At 55.5% G+C, this 21390-nt stretch overlaps 1 protein-coding gene across 4 annotated transcripts in view; it reads right to left on the minus strand.

Moving 5' to 3' along the window:
* Positions 1-21390, minus strand: part of NDST1 (N-deacetylase and N-sulfotransferase 1) — a 58709-nt gene that overhangs the window by 34063 nt on the left and 3256 nt on the right. Inside the window, exon 1 of one of the 4 annotated variants that reach the window (XM_080803986.1) lies at positions 2096-2169. The exons of the other annotated variants lie outside the window; for them this stretch is intronic. The gene's annotated coding sequence lies outside the window, so the exon portion shown is untranslated. Of the gene's footprint in view, positions 1-2095; positions 2170-21390 lie in introns of those variants that run through there. 4 annotated transcript variants of the gene reach the window in all.

Genomic DNA, 21390 nt, shown 5'->3' on the forward strand with positions numbered 1-21390 from the left:
ATAAGTTAGAACTTCTAACTTTTCTTTAAAAAGAGCATGTTCTGCTGACACTGGGCACTCATCCCCACAGGCCACACAGTCCCATAGCCGACCTCCTCCTTCCTTCATTTGACTTCCTGCCCAGTCCCTGGGTGCACCTGGGTGTAAGGTCCACGCAGAGTAGACTCGAGGTGTCTCCATACACAACTCTGCACCCTGGAGCCACCAGATCCTGGAGCAGGAGGAGGACTTACTGACCTCTGCTGGGGCAGGCCCTGCCTGGCATCTAGCAGCTGGCACATGGAGGGCCCCCCACAAATACTAATTTCATTTCTCCTCTTTCCCCACACGCCTGGGTGCCCTGAAGGGCAGGGACAAGTCTGATTCATTGCGGTAACCCCCATCGCTCTCCCCAGGCATAGGTTCTAATTAAGTATTCAGGGTATGAATGAGGCATAATGAGCTGTTATTACTCCCAATTTACAGATAAGGAGACTGAGGCTCCAAAGCGAAACGACTTGCTGTTACACAGAAAACCGCTAAATCTTCACTCAAATGGGTTTCCTTCCTAACTTCAAATTTGGTCTTTCATTCCTCCATGTGGAGTCTCCCTAAGGGCCTTTTATAATAAAAATAATAACAACAGTGATGACGTCACAATCATCATCATTGTTATTTTTACCGCTACATGTTTCAAGCACTTACCACAAGCCTGGGCACTATATTTAGTGCTTTTACGCACCTAACCCCATCTAAGCCTTGTAACTACTACTGTCATCATTTACATTTACCGTCAAGGAGAATGAGGCTCAGAGAGGTTAAGTCACTTGCCCAAAATCACACAGCTAGTCCCTGACAGAGCTGAAATTTGAACCCAGATCCCGGGAGACAGAAGCGGACGGCTCCAGAGCCTGGCAGGGACACCTTGGCTGCAACAGGGGACAGTGGGAGGGGGCCTCAGCCCTCAGACCTCGAGCCCTGAGCCAGGCTCCCACTGTGCTCTTCCAGCCCTAGGCCCAGCTCTCCCTGCCAAGGTGCTGGGGATAATGAATGAGATGCTCTGGTCGTCATGGAGATGCCATGGCAACGGTGCACTTTCGGGAAATACCACGGTAACTGTGGCCACTGCTCTGGAGTTGAAAGTCACTCCTTACCCCTCACCCCCCCAACTCCAAAATGCTCTGCTTCCCCCACAATCCTCTCCAGGACCTGGAGAGAAAGGAGGCAGAGGCCAAGGGCCTTCCAGAGACCAAGCTATCTAGAAATCAGGGTCTGGCTCTGCCCTAGATGGACAGGTAGACCCCAGGAGCGAGAAGGCGAGCTCTCTGAGGCTCAGCTTCCTGTGCCTTTCCTGGGGCGGGCGCACCTAATAAGCAGCCTTCACGTACTCGACGTCTACTGTGTGCACCCAACCTCCTGGGAAGGGCGGCACCTGTCATTCCCTGTTGCATCCCACCCATCGGGAGAGGCGGCAGTGCGCTAGCTGCAGGCCTTATGGTGAAGGGCTCCAACTGGAGCCAGCCTCCCTGGGCTTGAACCTTGCCTCCATTATTTACCAGCCTTGGGATCTTTGAGCAAATCCCTCAACCTCTCTGAGCCTTGGCTTCCCCAGGTGGAAAACAGGCTTCATACCAATTACTATCTCACAGGGCTGCTGCCAAAACTAACAGAGACAATGTGTGTCAAACAGCTCAGGGCCTTGCGCATGGTGATATGGGTTAATACAATGATTAGCCATTTCACAGATTTGGAAACTGAGGCTTGGGAAGCACCTGGCCCAAGGCCACAGATCAAATCCACAGCGGATCCAGGCAGAGAAGAAAGGAGGTCAGGTTTGGGAGCACACTGGAAGGTGGGGACAAGCAAACAGCCCAGTCTCTACCCCCTCTTTTCTGTACTTACTAAGCAGCACGAGGCACCAAGCGTGGCACCAGACACTGAAGATGTCCGGTGGGGGACATCTTTTGGGGGGCCCCGAGGTTTTGTGTCTCTGGTGTGATGCTGCTGCTGCTGGGCAGACACAGGAAGGTCCCTGCAGCCCCGCATGCTCACCGAGCCCCGATTTTATTTCCCACCTCGGGCATTCCCAACACTGTCCCCATATCGCCATACTCACACGCACACGAATGCACAGACTCACAGGGTGCCGGTATGTTCAAGCGGTGTCATCTCAGCCATCTGGGCCACAGGCACCAAGTGTGGGGTGGGAAGCAAACAGCTTCAAAAGTCTGTGAATGGGCACCCGGGCTTGGGGGAGGAGGGGTGGCTGCCGGCCCAGGCGCTGGGAGCCCCACAGGCAATCCCAGGGCCACTCCCCACAGCTGACCCGGCCCCTCCCAGCCTGTCACACCCCCAGCACAATCACACCACCACCCACCACCCGGCCACACCCCACAGCCGCCCAGCTTCACCAGCCACCCAGTCTCAGCCTGCCCCACCCACCACGTACAGCGCAGAGAAAATCCTCCACATTTGCTTCCCAGCTGTGCCGGAGTCTCTCCAGCCCAATGACACCCCTGGGAGGCCGAACCAGAAGCAAATCCCTTCCTCTGCTGGAATTCACCGCGCACCCCATCCCCCACAGGCCCGCAGTGCCGCCTGGCTGCGGGCCAAGCTGCTGCCCATCAGTCACCCCGGAGTCCAGGGCGGCCACCCAGGGACAGTCGGCAGTCTGGCTCGGAGTCTCGGGGTTGCAGAGTGTGCAACCCACCCTGCTGTGAACACGCAGGGACACACAGACCCCCTCCGAAAGGAAAGGACCCCCCACCGCCACCCCCACCTACCCAGACTCATTTTCTTGTCCATTAAAACCCTGCCCATCCTCCTCCACGGCCAGCCTCAGCCCCAGAGCAGGACTCCAGGCTGTATTTCAAAGTCCTAGGTGAGCTCCCCTGCTCTGTGTTCCACCATGCAATGCCGCATGCATGCTGCCAGACGCCGGCTGCTCCCCGACTACAACACAGGTCCCCCGACTTCACCAAAGGCTCTCCAAAGCAGAAGTGCTCTCCTACCCACAGCAGGTGCTCAAGAGAAATGGGCCCCTGCCAGTTCCCTTCCCCTTTTTGGATCTGCCATGAGAAATTTCCAAGCTAAATGGCATTAATAATACGAACTTTCATTTATTAGACACAAATATGTCTGTGCTCTATGCTATTAACCCGTGCCACAGCACCCCGACCTACCTTCCCCTCACATTACAGACGAGGACAGTGAGGCCTGGAGGGGGCCTGGGACTTGCCCCAGCTCACAGAGCTAACGAGTGGGTGACTGGGATCCCACACAGGCTGCCCGGCTCTAGAGCCCCGGCCCGTCCTGCAGGGGTTCACCTAGCACAGCTCTCACCACTGCCCTGCAGGTCCCACTCTCTGCTCCCTTTGAATGGTGCTCTTTCTGTTTTTGTTTCCATCCATTTTATGTGTGTTTTAACATCAAAAGCAGCCTCTCCTGATCCGTCTTGGAAGAAGACTCACAAATCGTCCATCAATCAACAACCAAACAAAGCATAAAGTGCTGGTTCCCTCCCCGGTTCCCAGCCTGAGATTTGTTCTGAGTTCCCCACAGCACAGAATGCGCAACAAAAAAGACCTCAGGAACTCGGACCCCACTTGTTGAGATTTGTCTTTCCTCCAACAGAGCCTGAGTTGGGAGTTTACCTTTGCACTGGCTCTGAAGAAAGGGTTTACCAAGCAAACAAACAAACCAGCTTGTGGGGAGGGGCGGAGTGAGGAGCGAGACAGGTCAGGACCCACTGGCCTCCAGTCCCCGCCGAAGCTCCTAACACAGACCAGGGTGGGCAGGCCATCACAGGGTACGCTCCCCCCATGAAGCTTCCCCAAATAGGGCTCACTCCCCTCAAGCCCCAAACCCATCCGTGACAGCGTCAAATCCATTCCTATTTTTCTTAGGCTCAAGATCACAGATGCTCAAAAGAAATGGAATGATATTTCCTTGCAAATATCGTAACCTCCCTCGCTGACAGCAGCCAGTTCTGGCTGAGCTCCTGGCTACTCACTGGGACTGTGCTGAGAGCTTCCCCTGATCTGTTACACCCAATCCTCACACCCTGAGAGGTGGGGTCACTGATACACAAACTTTACAGAAAGCGAAACTTAGAGAGGCTAAGCAACTGACTAAAGGTCCCACAGCTGGGCAGCGATTAGGATGACCCCAAGCCAGCTCACCTTGGGGCCCCTGTTTGTAGCCCCTATACAGTCCTCACGCCCAGCATTCCACACCGTTCTTAACCCAGGTCTGAGGCCTAGAGCACATCCAGAGAGAGGCCTCCCGCAAATCACCAGCCCCAGCTGTGTAAACACAGGCTGACCCAATTTCTCCAGGGATGGGAAAGCCTTCACTGGCTGAGAAGGACACTGCAGACTCCCAGAAAGGCAAGAAGACCTCAGCCAGAGGGCCTTCACTTTCCCTTGTCCCCGGGGGCCTCTGTCATCTCTGACAAGCAGGTGTCTACATGAGAAAGGGGGCTGCCCCAACACCCCAGGCAAAGGTCTCATGTGAAGGAAGGAGAGAGAGAGGCAGGAGTGAGAGTCAGAAGCAGGAGATCTCAACTTGGAGAGGGAGCTCAGAGGATAACGGTGACCATCCCGCTTCACGGGTCTGGTGCACACCAGGTACTATCATGACCTCATTTATTCACCATTTCTTCCCAATGAAGTAGAAACAAGTTTATCATGCCCCAAACACCTGCCCCACCCCGCCTGCCACCCCAGCAGGAAAGCTGGGCAATGCCAGGCGGCCTCAGCCTCCGTCCTTCCACGTGCCCACCCTAGGTCACTGGATGTCCCTGAGAGATTCCAAGAAACAGGCATTGAAACAGGGGTCGGGGGGTGGGGGTCCTCCATCTCACAGATGCAAAAGCCAAAATCCACGTGGTTCCTGGAGTCCACACCGGCATCCCAGGCCCTCCATGTGCTCCCTGTGCACCTCTGGACGAGACCCTTCCCTACTTCTAGCCCCTGCTTCCTCTACTGGGCAATGAGGGATGTGGACTGGATTAGACATTTGTGACGACCTGGAGTTACAGAACCCTCTGAGAATCTGTAACAACTCTTAGTGAGCTCCCCTAGACAGAAACCATACCATGTTCCAAACAAATTCAGGATGGCTGTGACCGGTGCCCACCATACAACAAAACAAGGACATGGGAACTTTCTCGGGGGTCCTTCTGGCTTTGACATGCCGTGGCTTGCACGGTGCAGACAGGACCAAAGTCACGAATGTGACTTCCTGAGCACCCTGGGACCTCACTGTTTCAGCTACGCCCCACGGCTCTGCAGTCAACTTTTACCTCTCAGATCTATTGGCTTCCAGTGGGCCCACAGACTTGCCCGGCTCAAGAGAAGCTACAAGATAAAAGCTAAATAAAGATAAACTGAGCCCTTCCTTCCCACCACATCCTTCTACTCCATCCGGAATCCACCCCGTCAGCCCTGAACCATCTCTCTGGGGCAGCCCCGGGGGCTGGGACACTTGAGGAAGCTGCTCGGGTCCTAAATGCAGGCAGGATCCAGTGTCCAGCCTGGAGGCCAAGTGGTCCCCTCCCGTGTGGCTGTGAACATGCAGGCGCGCACACGTCCTGACAGACCTGGGAGCACTGGACAGGAGAGAGGGGGCGAGGGGCCACGGTCAGAGGGTACGGGAAGGCCGGGGAGAGAATGACAAGACCCACCAGATGTCCAGGCAGCAGCGCTGGGCTCCGCTTCTCTTCAGTGTGCCCTCTTAATGGCCACACACTCCTCACTTAACACCACTGCACCTAATCCCTGAGCCAGGACAAATGGCATTACTCTAGGCCCAGCCCTCACCCTGGGAGGGAGAGAGGGAGGGGTGGCCCTAGGGCACCCTGAGCTGAGCCACCAATGGAGATCCCCGCCATCCCTGCCAGAAGCCTCCAGGCCCCTCACTAAGCAGTTCCTTGCTGGAGGCCACCAACCCCCCTCCCTCCTGGACTTCAGGAAGAGGACGTCCTGCCCAATTATGCCCACACCCAGGCAAGGCCGCCCTCCCCTCAAGAAAGGCACCTTCCACAGAAGGGGAGAAGGCACGTCCCTGGCCCTCAGGCTGATGGGCCCTCCAGACGCTCTCAAGAAAGGTAGCAGCCAGCACCCGAAGAGCCCGCACCCGCGCAGCTCTGCCCGGCTTCCAACGTGATCCAAACAAGGCCCTTCCCCCTCCAGACCTCAGTTTCCTCACGCATCCTGAGAAGAAGAGGGAGAAGGCCTGATACGGTCTACTGGCACCAGCTGGCGGCCAAAACGTTTGCGACCCCGGCTTCTGGGCCTTGCCCCCGTGCCAACTCAGCTGGCGGGTTCTTCCTACTGCCCCAGCCAGCGGAGGAAGAAGCAGAGTAACTGCCAGGTTACAGAAGGCCTAGAACCCACGCCAGCATGTTGAGGTGTGGGGTAAAAAAGGGCCCGACGTAGCGCAGAGAGGAGAAGCAACTAGGCCACGGTCACACACGCAGCTGCAAAGGGGCCAGGCTAGCTTGGCTTTGTTCAGCAGCAGCAAGCATGTGAGACTGCCCATCTAGGAGGGAACCTGCCTTGTTAGAGGACACCAAGGAAAGCACAAGGCTATTTGCTAACGGCAGGACTTCAGGCCCCGAGAGCTACAGTAGGGAAAGGATGGAGTGTTCGTATGTGTGGGTCTGGGATGGAGGCTGGGCTGATTATCCAGATGCCCCCGTGTCACCTCACCACGGTGGCCCAGGACCCTTCCAGCCCTGTGTGAAAACTGAGAACCCCTGCAGGGAGCAGAGGCCTTGGCTATCTCTTCACAGCTGCCTAAGGCCCAGCCAACAGGCCCAGCAGGGGTGATGGGGAAACTGTCCCCCATGGGGGGCATGGACACCCCAAGACTAGGCTGCCCACAAGACAAGAAAGCCTTAGGGAAACCGAAAAGGCTCCAGGCCCTGTGGCCAGAGCCGAGGGAAGCTGGATGTGTTGGGGGCAATAAAGAGGAAGGGAAAGCTCTGAGTCACTTAGCGCGGCACACGCTCCCTGATCTCCTGGAGGCCTGGTGGGTACAGCGCGGGCCTGCTGAGACCCGGGAGGCTTCACTCAGGACACGCATGGAAGTGGCCTCGTCCCTCTAGACTTGCTGGGGCTTGTCACCGCGACAGGAGTCCCCCACCCACATGCTTCCATGGAGGCACAGCTGGTAGGGAAGGGGAAGGGAGGGGAACCAGGTGGGAGGGCCTCACTTTCTCTGGAGCCCAGAAACTAGAGAGCACAGACTGAGTGAAAGCACCCGGTGACCTACTTATTGCAGATTCCTTTTAAAGGGGCCCAGGGGGACTCAGTGAGCCACTTGGAAGGTGCCTTACAGGTGTCCCCGCACTTCCAAGGCTCGGGCATCAGTTCCTGGTGTCAGGAGACCGGAGGTGCGGTCCTAGCCCTGGCTACGGCGAGGCTGGCAAGGCAGCAGGCATGAACGGGCAGGCGGCACCCATTCTCAGATGTTGCTGTGCACCTGCCCAGAGCTGAGAGTGAGCACCAGCTCCCAGGGGCTCCTGAGACTGAGGGCTCCCTATGGTGTGCCTCTAGGTGCCTCACTTGCCTGACCCCAGGCCCAGCTCCCCTCTAACCCACCAGTGACCCCAGCAAGCACCTGCTCCGTTCCAGGACTTGCTTCGATCACCGGCAAAATGGACAGTTCCAGCTGACTCCAAAGGCCCTTCTGGCTCCAAGCTAGGCGACTGACCTCTGCAGCTCATCCCCAGAGGTGGGCACAGCGGCCCCCACTCCCCGTCATCCATAAACCTGTTGAGTCCATAAACTCCAGGCAGAAAACACATTATACAGCCCCCTCCCCCCAACCCAATATAACCACGTGCTGGGCCTCTGCTGGATGCTTGGCCTCTGCTTCATTAGCGCTTCCTCTCACAAGTATGGAAACTGAGGCTCACGGAAGTTAAGTGTTGCTAAGGCTCCCAGTGCTTTGCTGAGATTCAAACCAGTGCCTGGCTGTAATCCTGCATTACATGGCATCAGCCAAAGAGAACCCAAAACCCACTAGGGCCTGGAAGATGCCAGCAGGTCTTTGCACCTCCCACACCTCTGACTGTGCAGTGATGAGGCTACTGTGAAAGGCAGGCTGGTGGGGGCCGGGAGCAGGCGGGCAGGGAAGGGAAGCCCGTGTGGGCGCTGAGCATTTGCAGACTGACCAGCCTCTGGCCCAGCCAGTTGTCCACCACCATGGCTGCAGTGTCTTCATCGCCGACAGCACACCATGGCCCCTGCCGGGCCATTTTTAAATCATTATACACATGCGAAGCTTTCTCACAGCCATTGCTTTAGTGTCACAGGACAACCTCATAAAAACACAGTGGTGACCTCCTCCGTCTTTCCCCAATGAGGAAAATGGGGTTCCCGGGGGAGGGGTGATGTCCCCACATGCACATTGCGAGGCAGTGTTTGAGAGCCCACCTCTTGTGCCCCCTGGTCCAGAGCTTTGTCGACTCCTCCATGCCCTTGACTTTCAGTTCAACCAGCACTTATAACAGTGACCATTTCTGAGAGCTCACTCCATTTATATCCAGTGTTTCACATACTATCTCATTTAACCATCCTCATAAACGAAGTACTACTGGTTTCACTTCACAGAGACGCTGGGGCTCTGAACATGGGCACCTTGCCCAGGTCACCATGCTAGAAGGGGGCAGCGCTGGCTCTGGGGTCTAAGCTCAGAACCTCCACCCTGCGCTGCTCTCTCTCCCGAGGGGAGAGGACACCAGACACAAACAGCTTGTGCGCCTGGCAGGTTAAGGCAAGAGTATGAGAATGGGAAGACAAACAAAGCTCTCAGAGAGCCCACAAGACAGAGGCTGTTACAAACATCCGGGCAGGAGGCCAGGAGTCTCAGCAAAGGACATGGGAACAGAGGGAGGTGACAGATAGTAGGGAGGCGGCCCTGTGAGACCTTGGTCAAGTGCCTTGCTTTCTCTGGATCTCAATTTACCCGCTGTAAGAAAAGTCCCTGGAAAAACTCCAGAGCTCCCCTCTGGCCCTAAAATCACTCGGACCCTGGGAAAACAAGCAATGCCTGGTGACAGCCTGGCTGTGAGCCCTGGGGTCTCTGAAATGTCCTTGGCCGTCCTGGCATGGCTCAGCTGCCGAGAAACAGGCTTGCAAAAGCACAGGGCTCAGCCGGCATGCCTGGGCACCAGTGAAGTGTGGGTCTTAAGGGGGCCACATTCCTCCGCCCGTTGTCAACCTCTCCACGGCTCCACTGGAGCAAAGCACCACCCAGCCTGGACCCAGACCAGGAACTGAGGGCACAGTCAAGTGCCCCACGGAATGCCACTCCCAGCCTTCCCTGTCCCCACTGGCCCTGTCCAGAGCACTCCGTGTAACTCAAGTCCCCTCAATGTCACCCACCCCTCAAAGCCCCACATTCGCATTCCCTTGGGTCAGCCACTGGGAAGTACAGACGAGGGGTCCTGCAAGGGAACTTGAGAGAAATAATCACCCCGTCCCCGAGTGACCTATGCAAGGCGGAGGCTGTTCATGCCGTCCGTGAGGACCCTCAGCTGGGAAGGGCAAGCAAGTCCAGTGGGCCTGGCCCTCAGTTCTCACTCTGGCAGGCAGGAGGAGTCAGGGACTTAGCAAGAGGACTCAGGCCAAGTCCCCACACTCATAGCTGCCCTCAAACCACACGTGTCACGTGCTCCTACTCCATAACCTTCCATGGCTCCTACTGCCACTGGGTAAAACCCTTTAACCTGACCCACCACCCAGGTCACTGGGACTACAAGCCTGTGTTAACAGAGATTGGGATATCCAGAGCCTTAGCTAAGCGTTTTGTGTGGATTTTCCCATTTAACTTTCACAGCAACACCGACAAGTTATTGCGGTTGGCCCGTTTTCACAGATGAAACTAAGGCTCAGAGAGGTTCTATCACTGGCCCAGAGTCTCACAGCGAAGCGGCAGAGCAAGGATTCACACCCATTATCTGGACTCCAAGCCCGGGTTCCAAGGCACTGTGCAATCCGGCCTCCTCAAGAACACCCTGCCACCCTCAGAGGCCCAGCTCAACCCTCTGTGTACAAGAGAGGAAACCAAGGCACAGCATGAAAGCTCTCTCTACTGGCAGCAGAGCCAGGGCAAGGCCTGAGGCCTGAGGCCTCCAGAGCTCCTCTCCCCGCCGCCCCCCCCCCCCAAGAGGCACACTAGGCAGAAAGGCTGGGACCACCATGACAATGAGTCCTCAGAAACCGCCTTTTTCCTCAGAAGGGAAAAGCAGGAGCAGATTTGCAAAGAGCAAAAAGAACATGAAGGGCCCAGAACATTTGTTCTTGAGGGATTTTCAGAGTCCGGGAGGGTACCCCTCACACCCATGCAGGGATCACAGGTGCAGGGACCAGCCACACACCCCTCCACTCCAGCCAGGGCTCCAACTTAATGCATCTGACCTGAAATCTCCATTTCTCTCCCCAAACCTGTTTGTCCCCTGCAGCCTTTCTGGTCTCGGTAAATGACAACACTGTCCCTCCAGTCCTTTAGGCCAGAGTCCTTGCTGTGGACACCCTCTTCCTCTCACACCCCACACCTAATCCAACAGCTTATCCTGTAAAATCCATCCAGAATCTGACCTCTGGTGGCCTCTGCCCAGTGGTCACCCCGAGCCCTTCTTCATCCGTGTGACTACAGAAGCCTCCCGGCCAGGTACCCTGCTTCTTCTCAGGCTGTGGCCCAATCGATCCTTCCCCGATGTGTGCTGAAGGGAGTGTGACCTCAGCCCCAAGTCCTCGGCAGCTTCCCCTTTCCTCACACAGAACAGCAAAGACCTCTGGAGGGGTCAGAGGGCCCAGCAGTCTGCCCCTCCACACTCTCAGGCCCCATCTCCTGCCAGGATGGCTCTTCCTTCCGTCCCAGGCACACTAGCTCCTTCCTGTGCCTCGAAGCCTTTGTGTGGCTGTTCCCTGTGCCTGAAATGCTCTTCCCCAGAAACACCGTGGCTTCCCCTGCCCTCATGGAGCCTGCTGTCCCTCTCTCTGGAGACCGTCCGCTACCACCCAACACAGCAGAGTCACTTGCTCAAATCACTCTTTTTACCCCCAAACCAAGCTTTATTTCTCCTCCAGGGGCCTCCTGCCACCTGAAAAATAGCGAGTACTGAACCAGTGTTTGTTGCTTTGCTGATTCTACCCCACCGCCAGAATGTCAGCCCCGAGTCCCAAACACGGACTCGGTCTGTTTTGTTCACTGCCATGTCCCGGGATAAGAAAAAAGTGCCTGAACAAAGTCAATGCTTTAAAAAAAACACTGTTGGATGAGGGATTACTGCCTCCCTCATCTGCACATCTCTTTTGGTTTCTGCAGCCCCTGGAGACCAGTGTCACTTGGAGGCTGATCACCTGTGTCAGCTGAAACCCTGACGGTTGTCACAGCAACAGCTCCTGGCCAGACCTCCATCCTGTACTGGGACAACTGACTGCCTGGACCAGAGCAGGGCTTTACTTTGGTTCCTGTCTGGTACCTTTGCCCACCCTTTTGGCCACTGGGGCCAAAAGAACTTCTGGGCTTGATGGCGGGGCCCATGGGGTGGATCCCCGCTCTCCCAGCCCCCCAGTGCTGCCAGGTCCCGGGTCCGGCATCTGACAAAGCCCCATGCTCCCAGCAAGAGGAGGCGGAGGAGGACAGCCCTGTGCCACGCCTGCCCTTTCCCTGTCCCAGCGGGAGGGCCATCAGAAGGAAGCTTTGTTTTCAGAATAAAGAGCATGAAGCCCGGTGCCAGGCGGAAACGGGTACCAAGGGGGCTGGCCCATCAGAGACAGTTTAAGGAAGAAAAAAAATGGAATGGAGAATGTATGAGGGATAATTTGCACATCCAACTGGTTTCATGCCTCTGGGGTGGCTGTGACAATGGTGGCTTCACTTCTCCAGGCCCTACCCTGGAGGTCAACACAGACAATCAGACTATTGTCCCGCTTGGTGATCTGGCATTGACCCTGCAGAGGGAGGTGGGGACAGAGGAGTGTAGCCTTGCCTGGGAGTCAGATCACCTGAATCTGGGCCCGACTTTCTATGCTCTCATGTGTGACACTGATAGAGTCCCTTCTATGTACCTCAGTTTACCCATCTGTAAATGGCTTATCAAGGCCTGCACTTGAAGCCCTGAGTTGCCTGCCACAGGACCACACAGTGGGGCACCCCTCAGCCTGTGCCAGGTCACTGGGCCACATAGGCTAGACCTCCAACTTCCCTGGGCTCGGGCCTCCCTGTGGGGCCTGACAGCCAGGGCACAGCCCCTGTCTTCTGGTCCTGGCTTCTAGCCTCCCTCTTCCCATGATTATCTGAAATATGTGAACGCTCTCTGGGCCTGGCCCAGTGACGGGGGCCCTCATCCCCATCCAGACACTGGCTCCTATGCTGATCCCCCTGTCATCTTCTCCAAGGATGGCTCATAAGGCTCTTTCAGCCATGACAACTGAAAGGAACCCAGTACGTTAGCACACAGAGGGCAGAAGAGAAGCCCAGAGACGGAACGGAGCATGTTGACATGACAGCACAGCTGCCTTCCAGGGGTCCTCCCTACCAGACTGGGGCTTCAAGAGTTAAGATAAGGTCCTCAAAACCTGGCTACAGAGCCTCGTGTCTGTGCCTTCTGGGGAGAGGGAGGCTGTACCTTAGACTGAAGGAACCAAAGACGGGGGACTGAAATCTACATGCAATTATTTTAAAGTTCCCCGCTTTTTCTTGTACCCAGAACAATTACAACCCCTCAGCCAAGAGCTCATCCAAAGGGAAACAGCTTAGCTGGCCTCGGAGCTGGTCAGGATTTCAACTGAAAGAGTGAAATGAACCTTGGACAGACAGACAGCTGGACAAAGGAGCTGATGGATAACGCATGGACTTGAGCAGCAGAATAAAGCAGAGAAAGGCTCGAAGAGGGCCTGGCTGGTAAACACCAGGACGGATGCCCTCCCTTCCCCCTTCTCATCCCCCCAGGTCACAGGAGTCTGCACTTGGTGCCATCGGAGGGCTGCTGATCCCCACCTCCCTGTACCCTGAAACTCCTCCAAGTCCCCCGGGAGAGTGAAGCATGGGACGGTTGCAGGTGAGATGGTCCTCCCCGTGGCTGCACAGCGTGGGGACAACAGTTCCAGCGACTGTTCATCCACAGCTTAAGAAGCCGCCTGGGTCAGTGGCTAAGCAGCACGGCTTATCTGGGAGGAGGATTCGAGGGTCACGGGGCAGGATGATCCGGAGGCCTCGATTAAATGGAACCTTTGCAGCTGGCAGGGAGCACTACTACCACACCTTTGCTCAGAGAGGAAACACTTAATTTGCTCCTGCTGTGTACACGGCCCTGAGCCTTAGCACGATGCTCTGAGCAGAGAGGAGCCAGCCCCCCATCCTCCACCACTCTTAAAGAGCTCACAAAGCAGAGAGACGAGGAGCTACACCATATAGCACAGGAGAGAAAGCAGTCCACACCATCAGGATAGGGTTACAAACTCAGACGCCTGGACAGCCAGAAAGACCAGGTATGTGTGCAAAGAACTCGGGCTCGAGGGGTTCTGATCTTCCAAATTTGTGAAATAAAGCCAGAAATCAGGACTTTTAGGTAAAATCTCCTCTCGGCAATCAGCTCAATTTTCATCATGGGCTGAGCAGAACTTGCCCATGGGGAAGATGTTGCCTGCCAGCCTGTGGCCTCTGTTTTCTGGAAAGGGACATACTGTGCCACAGAACATGCCGTGAAGCTCAGCGGAAGCCAACTTCCCTGTCGCGGAGGGGTCCAGGAAGGCTTCCGGGGAGAGAAGGAGGAGTGTGGGCTGCAGGACAGAGAGAGCACCCCTGCAAGGGAACCCGGGGAGGGGTAGGCACACCTGGTGGAAACACAGGGGCCATGATCAAGGGCCCCTAGCCTATGGCCTTCCTTTCCCCCTAATGAGGAGTCCCAATCTCTGCCCCCAAAGCAGGCAAGAGGCATCAGCTCCCTCTGTCCCCAGGTGACAGGGGGAGGGGCCTCCCCACCCAGCAAACCTCCAGATTAAATCAATGGGCAGCAGCAGAGCACAGGTTCGATTTCATCCCTGTAGCATGAGGAACGGGTCAGCTAATGCAACAGCTCCATCGGAGGCAGAGACAATGGAGGACAAAACGAGGTTAAGAATCGTGTCCTGTCTGGCCAGGCCTGGCTGGTTACATAAGCCTGCCTCGGGACAAAGCCATGTTCAAGGCACCAAGCGAGGACCTGGGCCAGAGAGCCCCAGAAATACAGAGAGGGTTCTTCCTCCCTCCCTGTCCACCCTCTACTCCCCCACCTTGCCTCGCAGCTCCGGGAAAGCCCAACACAAAGTACAGAGCCACAGGTGGGGACTAAGACCCCAAGGTAAGGCACTTAACAGGATCACAGAGCTGGGACTAATAACAACAGCACCCTTTTACCAAGTGATTACTTTGTATCAGGCACTGGGATAAGTCCTTCCCCTGGATTACCTTATTTTAAAGGCTGAGGATACCACTAGATAACTTTTTATTCTTCCCCTTTGACAGAGAGGGGAACTGAGGCACAGCCACAGCCACTTCCCCAAGGTCACACAGCTCCTAAGCGAAGGATTTAGAACCCTACACTGGCCTCCAAGGCCACACTCTGAACCGCCGTGCTCTGCGGCCAGAGGGCTACCGTCTCTTAGAATACGACAACCTCACGGCCTCATCAGCACCCCACTCTCTGTAGTGCAGGCCCACGGCCTCCCGCCCTCCTGTCAGCACCTGGGGGGACACTGGGGCCTCTGACAACCTGATGAAACCTCCAGACTCTCTCTGCAGAGAAAGAATGCAGAGGAATGCCGACAGAATGTTGTGCATGATCTCAGGGGCACACAGACTCCTGCATTGGTGAGAACAGATGAGTCAAGATCATAGGATCCGCAGGATTGAGAGACAGGAGGTGGCAGAGGAAGAGGACTCCCCCAAGCCCTTCGAGACGCCTCATATCTGTAAACATGAAGCCTAAACTCACAGCTGCTTAAGTTCCTAGGCGTGGGCATGAATCGGGGCTCAGGGCCTAGTCATCCCTTCAGGGCTGGGAGAACAGAAGAAATCACGACATACAATAGCCCTCGCCTCTGCACCCACTGGGTGTGACTCAGCTCCCAGCTGCTGGGCAGACGGTGCACAGCTGGGCCGTGGCATCTGGACGGGGGTGGCATCACTAAGCACACCATCCCAGCCTCCTGCCTGCCCCGGAAGTCAGCACCAAGGGAGCCCACCTCGACAGAAACCAGCCCTGGATCTGCCCTTTCTCCAAAGCTCTGAGTGTTTCCCAAGGGGACCCCTGTGTAGCCACTGCCCAGCTTCCATGCCAGCCGGGGCCCAGGGAGTAGTAAGTCAAGACGATAGCCCCTTGCAAGGCACCAGAAGACCCCGGCTCCAGGGCCCAGTCTCCTGCTGTCTCACTGCATGACCTCAAATAGGCCCCTCCCACCTCTCAGAGCCTCAGTTCCACCAATTGTAAAACGGGGAGACCACCCTATCAAGCCCTTCCCACTCAAAGCCTTGAGTGTGTAAACAGCAGCATGACAAACTTCACCGAGCCCTGGAATCTTGCTTTCAGGAAGTTACATAAACATCCTTCAGAGAAACAAAAGTCAAACCTAAAGACCACTTTTTTTTTTTTTTTTTGAAAGGATATCAAGAAGCCCTTTTTATAGTCCAGCTTCCCCCATCCTACTTCCATTGTTCCAGATATCCTCTCAGGACCTAGAAAACACACTTGGGTTTCCGTCTGGGGTTTGGGCTTCTTGGTGTTCTTCCCTTGGACGCTGCCCTGCCTGTCTTTGGCAGCTTTCTCCCCAGGACACACCCGTCTCTGCCCCCAGCAGCGCTCTGGGCCACCCTGAGGGTAATGGCTACCCAGACTGCCTGAGATGGGGTGGGGGTCAGGGACAGTGTTTGGGAAACAAACCCTTCCCTGGTCAGAACAGAGATAGCTCTGGGTTCTGGTCCCAATCATGACACCATGTGTGGCCCTGTGTGGGCAAGTCCCTGCTCCTCGGTTCGCTGCTGAGAAAATGAAGAGATTGCCACACTGTGTTAGGAAAGCCCTCCGGCTCCTGGGCTCCCTGGGGACACCGAGGCAGAAAAGAACAGCAGGCTAGACAGTAGGCTCTGATCCTGACCCCCATCCCCAGTCCTCCTGCTAGAACCAGAGGCCCACTCTTCTCTCTCTGATTCTCTCCCTTGCCCTAGCTGTGGGATCCCGCATGTAGCGCTGATCGAGTCTGTGTGCCCCAAATGGTCACTCAGACAACAGTAAGAATGACAGTGTCTGCAGTGGAGGCCCAATGGGGAGGCCTCAGCCTGAATCACCCCAACGCAATCCCATCACCCCAGCCAAAACCCAATTCACTCATCTGATAGTATGTATGTTTCTGCGTCTTTAAAAAACCAAAGCTGTGGCCTGCTAAACAAACACACCAAGACAATCCCCACTTCCCTTCTCCCAAGGAGATCATGCTTCTAAGCACCCCTACAGAATTCTATGGAATTCCTACATCTACCACCTTATGGCTGTATGGCCTCAGTATTTTCATCTAAGAAAATGGGGACAATAATAGTGCCTGCCTTATAGGATTATGCCTAGTAAGCACTGATAAGCCCTCAAAAAATGCTGAGTGGCAATTATATGATCATCAGTAAAATTATTGAGATGCTTAAAACCACTGGGCTGGGGGCACCTGGGTGGCGCAGTGGGTTAAGCCTCTGCCTTCGGTTCAGGTCATGATCTCGGGGTCCTGGGATCGAGCCCCGCATCAGGCTCTCTGCTCTGCGGGGAGCCTGCTTCCTCCTCTCTTTCTCTGCCTGCCTCTCTGCCTACTCATGATCTCTGTCTATCAAGTGAATAAATAAAATCTTTAAAAAAAAAAAAAAACCACTGGGCTGGTGACAAGCTAGGGCGCCTCAGCCCTCTCCCACCACATCAGACCACGGTCCTCGCACACACATGCACGCATTTTCAGCCCCTTGCACACAAGTTTCTCTGAAGCAGAACCCACACTCTCCACCTGACTCTAGCCCCAGAACGCAGCTACATTGTTCCTGGCCCCCACTTCTGCCACCCACAAAGCTCCCCGCCCTTCAAGCACCCTGATCCTGCCTTCCTCCAGTGGCCCCAGCACTGTCTCCTATAACTGTGTCAGGGTTCTATTGAACCTCATTACTGTGTCACAAGGTTGCTTCCTGGAGATGGGAGGCTCTTACGAGACGGTGGCTCTTTGAATCCAGGGTAGAAAGAAACTGGGCTTTTCTCTGGGTCTTCCACATTTGCTGGGTATGCTGAGAGCCCAAGGGGAGAAGCATCTTTTTTTTTTTTAAATTATCTAACCAAGTGTTTCTTGAACTTTAGCATGCACCTGAATGCCTTGGAAGCTTCTTCAGACTGCTGGGTCCCTCCTTCCCCCCTGATCCCAGCTTCTGATTCAGTAGGTCTGGGTGGGGCCAGATAATTGGCATCTCCAGCAAGGTCCCAGGTAATGCCGACGCCTCTAGTCCAGATACTGACTTTGAGGACCACTGACTTAACCTGCAGGGGAATTGGGAAGAGCTCTCTTGGGTACGTGATGCTGAGACTCCTGTAAAAGCATGAGCAGGAGCGGCCTCGATGTAAGGACAGGAGGAAGGGAATCTGGGCAGAGAGGGAGGCATGAGCTCAGGCACTGTGATGATGACACCCATTTCCCCTCACCTGGTCTCTGCCTGGGCAGGCAGTGCAGACCAGAGGTGGCTGCCACAAAGCAGTTACAAGCAGACCTCCGCCGCCGGAGCGCCACCACAGACCTGCCCAGACAGGTGGCTCCCCCGCTGGCTGGGGGGTGAGGACGATCCCAGCCCTGCTGTACGCAGCCAGACCTCAGGTGTGAATGAGGCCAGAGCCTCCGCGCCGGGATGCTGTGCCACACCTCTGGACATCCTGGCTGGCTCTAAGTGCTGCCTCTCTTCCCGGGTCTCAGAGAACAGGTCAGCTTCGGCTGGCCAGAGCAGTAACTCAGACACCAGCCGACCATGATGGTCACCCCCCAAGTGTGCACCTCCCCAGGCTGAGCCATCCACTCCTCCAAGCCCTAGGTGCCACACCTGCTTATGGGGGGGGCACAGGGGCGGGGTGGGGGGATACTAGTGCCTGTCTCCTACTGCAGTTGGGAGGACAACATGAGCTCTGTGGTCAACAACAACGTCGCCAACTACAACAATAACAATTACAACAACTACAACAATAAAAACGTTGCCAACTACAACAACTAACATGGACTGAGCTTCGAGCTAAGCATGTTTCCTGCATTATCTTTCTAGACACTAAAGAGCTTGCCTGAGGTCCCACCAGTGGGAGAGAGCCCAGCAAGGATCTGAACCGCCCGAGCCTAGCTCCCAGCCTCTGCTCTGTCCGTCTGTGTTCTACTCACCTGCCTCAAGACCTACCCTGGAGTCACTACTCCCTGCCGTCATCCTGTCCCCGCTCCCAAGGCACAGGGAGGCTAGGCGGGAGGCCTCTGGGGGCTCCAGCCCACAGTGTGCACAGCCTGGGGTGTGGGTCCCTCATCCTGAGGACGGCCACAGGACCTGCCAGCCAGGCCAACTTATCAGACACAAGTGTCAGACACCATTCCACATGGCCACCAGAGAGGAAACCGGGCCTATAGAGCTTGAGCACCTCAAACTTGATGAAAGGAGAGAAGAGGAAAAACAGATGTAATGAAGAGAAGAAATCCTGTCAGGCTTCCTGGATGAGAAAGCCAGCACCCACACCCCATACAAATTGCCCTGAGTCTCTGGGCGTTTCCTCTTCTGAACGAGCCTTCTCAGGCTATTAGACAGAAAGGTTAGGAACTCAAACCCCAAGGATTCCTCCCTCCATCTCTGAAAGGACAGACCACCCCCCAGATATAAACAATAGTAATACCCACTGTTATCTCTGAAGAGTTCCTACGGTCTGGGCTCTTACCCATGGTAAGGCATCGAACTCCCCTAGCAAAACAGGACAATTATTACCTCATTTTGCAGCTGAGAAAACCAATGCCCAAAAGGGGTTTAAGATTTAGGTAATTTGCCCCAGATCCCACAGCTAATGGTAGCAGAGCTGGGATTTGAACCCACAACTTTTGACTCTACTCTGCAATGCCGCCCACTCCCACCAGTGTAGAAATGGCCTACAGGCAGCACCCACCTCCAAAGCACGGAGCCTAGAAGAAATGAGACGTGTCCTTAAGAGATCTGAATTCCAAGCCAGGGGTGTGAAGGCCCCGGTGAGGGGGCCATGTCACAGGCTCTGGCCGTGCAAATGCAGGGTGCAGGCCATGCCAGTTCTGCGGCATGAGGGCTGACTGTATGGAAGGGGTAGCACTGGAGCTGGGCCCCAGCTGGGGAGGGCTGGTGGGGGGCCGGTGAGGGGAAGTAATTGGTGTGCAGCGCCTTCACCAGATGCAGAGATGACCACGGCAGCAGGGATGGCTGCACACAAGCAGGGATAAGAGGCAGGTTCTGCTTGAGGGTTGAGGGGGAATGGGAGATGGGGCACAGGGTCACACAGTGGGCTACTCCCCAGACCTAGCCCACGAGTAAATAAATGCTCATTTGCAACGTAGATTTTTTTAATTAGATTAATCCAATCCATATAAAAAAATAGAACAGGGAGAAATACAAAGGGCTAGGAGGCAAGTTAATATAAACTCTCTCCATCTAGAAAAGAGCTCTGGTCCCCTCCGTGACTCCTCTGGGGGCACACTGGCTCTTGGCGAGAGGCCACACAGTCCTAGACATCCATGTGCTTTCCTTCTACCAAGCTCCAAGCCTCCAAGCTGAAGCGGATGGACAGAACTTTGTAAGCCCCACAGGCAGGAGAAAGCTGGTGACGCCCCCTCTCCGGGACCAGGAGACCCTGCTTTAACCTTTACTGCAGGGAAGGAGGGGAACAGCCCTGCTGCTACCCCAGCCCTCCCACTCCTCACTTTCTAACTCACAAGCCCTTTCCTCCAGTCCTCCTGATTCAGATGATTCATGATTCAGCCTTCTTTCCACACATTTTGAAAAAAGAGAAACTGAACCCATTTCACAGACTGGAAAATGGAAGCAGAAGGCTCCAGTCCTCTGGGAAACCACAGTCCCTGGCCACTCGGACTCTGGCAGCTGATCCAGATGTCCCAAGGGGCCCCTGGAAGGCCAGCCGCACTGAGTGTGTTCCACAGGGTAAGGACTCTCCCAGGCAGAGCACTGCAGGCCAGGCAAGTATGGGGAACTTCCCAAGAAGCATAGGAAGGGGCAGCTCAGAAGAGCTATGAGGAAAACAGGGAGCGGAAGTGGGCCGAGCACCACCCCAACTGCTGAGATTCTCAAGAGAAAAGGGAACTGAGAGAGGTCCCCCAGACCTGACCCTGCCGGCAAACGCCCTCTGCACGCTCTCTCCCATACCTTTAGCAATGCTCACTGCGTATCTTCAGCAATGGAAACTCTGCCTCCTCCCCCAGCACCCTAGACCTCTGTTAGCCTCCTGTTCCTTTGGTGCTTTCTCTGCCCTCGGGAGGCACTGGACAAGGCTATGCCCTCTGCCCACAGACAGCCCTGCAGGGATTCAAAAGTGGTGGCACTGCCACTTAAGGGTCATTCCCCAAACCTTAGGTCACTTGTAATGACCCTGATCCCCAAGGCAGCTACCAAGTCCTATGGCCTCCTCCTCCTTTCCTCGGCCCCACGGCCTGAGTCAGGCTTTGGTCAGCTCTCTGCTGGACCACAATTAGCATCATCTCTGAGTAGGTCTCAACGCCACCAGTTTTGCCATCATCTTTGGCCAAATGACTTCTGGGAGGAACAGCCACTAGGGCAGACACAGTTCCGGCCCGCGTTCCAATACAGTTCTGTAAGTGACTCGAGCCATCTGAGCCTCCATTGCCCCATCTGAAAGTGGGGCCGGGGTGGGCGTTCCCAGCGGCAGAAGCTACTTTGCAGGGGTGCTGTGAGATTTCAGCGGAGTGTCCGAAGGAGCCTGGCACGAGACAGTAACAGGCATTGACTCAATGAGCTGCTTACAACCCTCTGTCCTCTCCACCGACTACAGAATAAAATCCAAACTCTGGAGCAAGACGCTGCAAACAGCCCACAACCAAATCTTGCCTCCCACTGCCCCTTCCCCTAGGCTGCATCCTCCCAAACACTTCCTCCCCCAGGAAGCCTTGCCGACGTTCACAACCAAAGGAGCTTTTCCCCTCTACTGACCTTCCAAAGCCCATCTCTCACTGACCATGTCCTGCCTCTTTACCATCACTGATCCTCGTCTTCCCTCCCCGATCAGACCAGCAGCCTCTCCGCTGAGAAACAAGCAAGTCACCCTATTTCATTTCCCCATCACCCCACTCCACAGATACTTTCCATACATATTTAGCAAATTACCCT

This window comes from Martes martes (assembly GCF_963455335.1).
Source record: "Martes martes genome assembly, chromosome: 5".
Classification (NCBI taxonomy): domain Eukaryota; kingdom Metazoa; phylum Chordata; class Mammalia; order Carnivora; family Mustelidae; genus Martes; species Martes martes.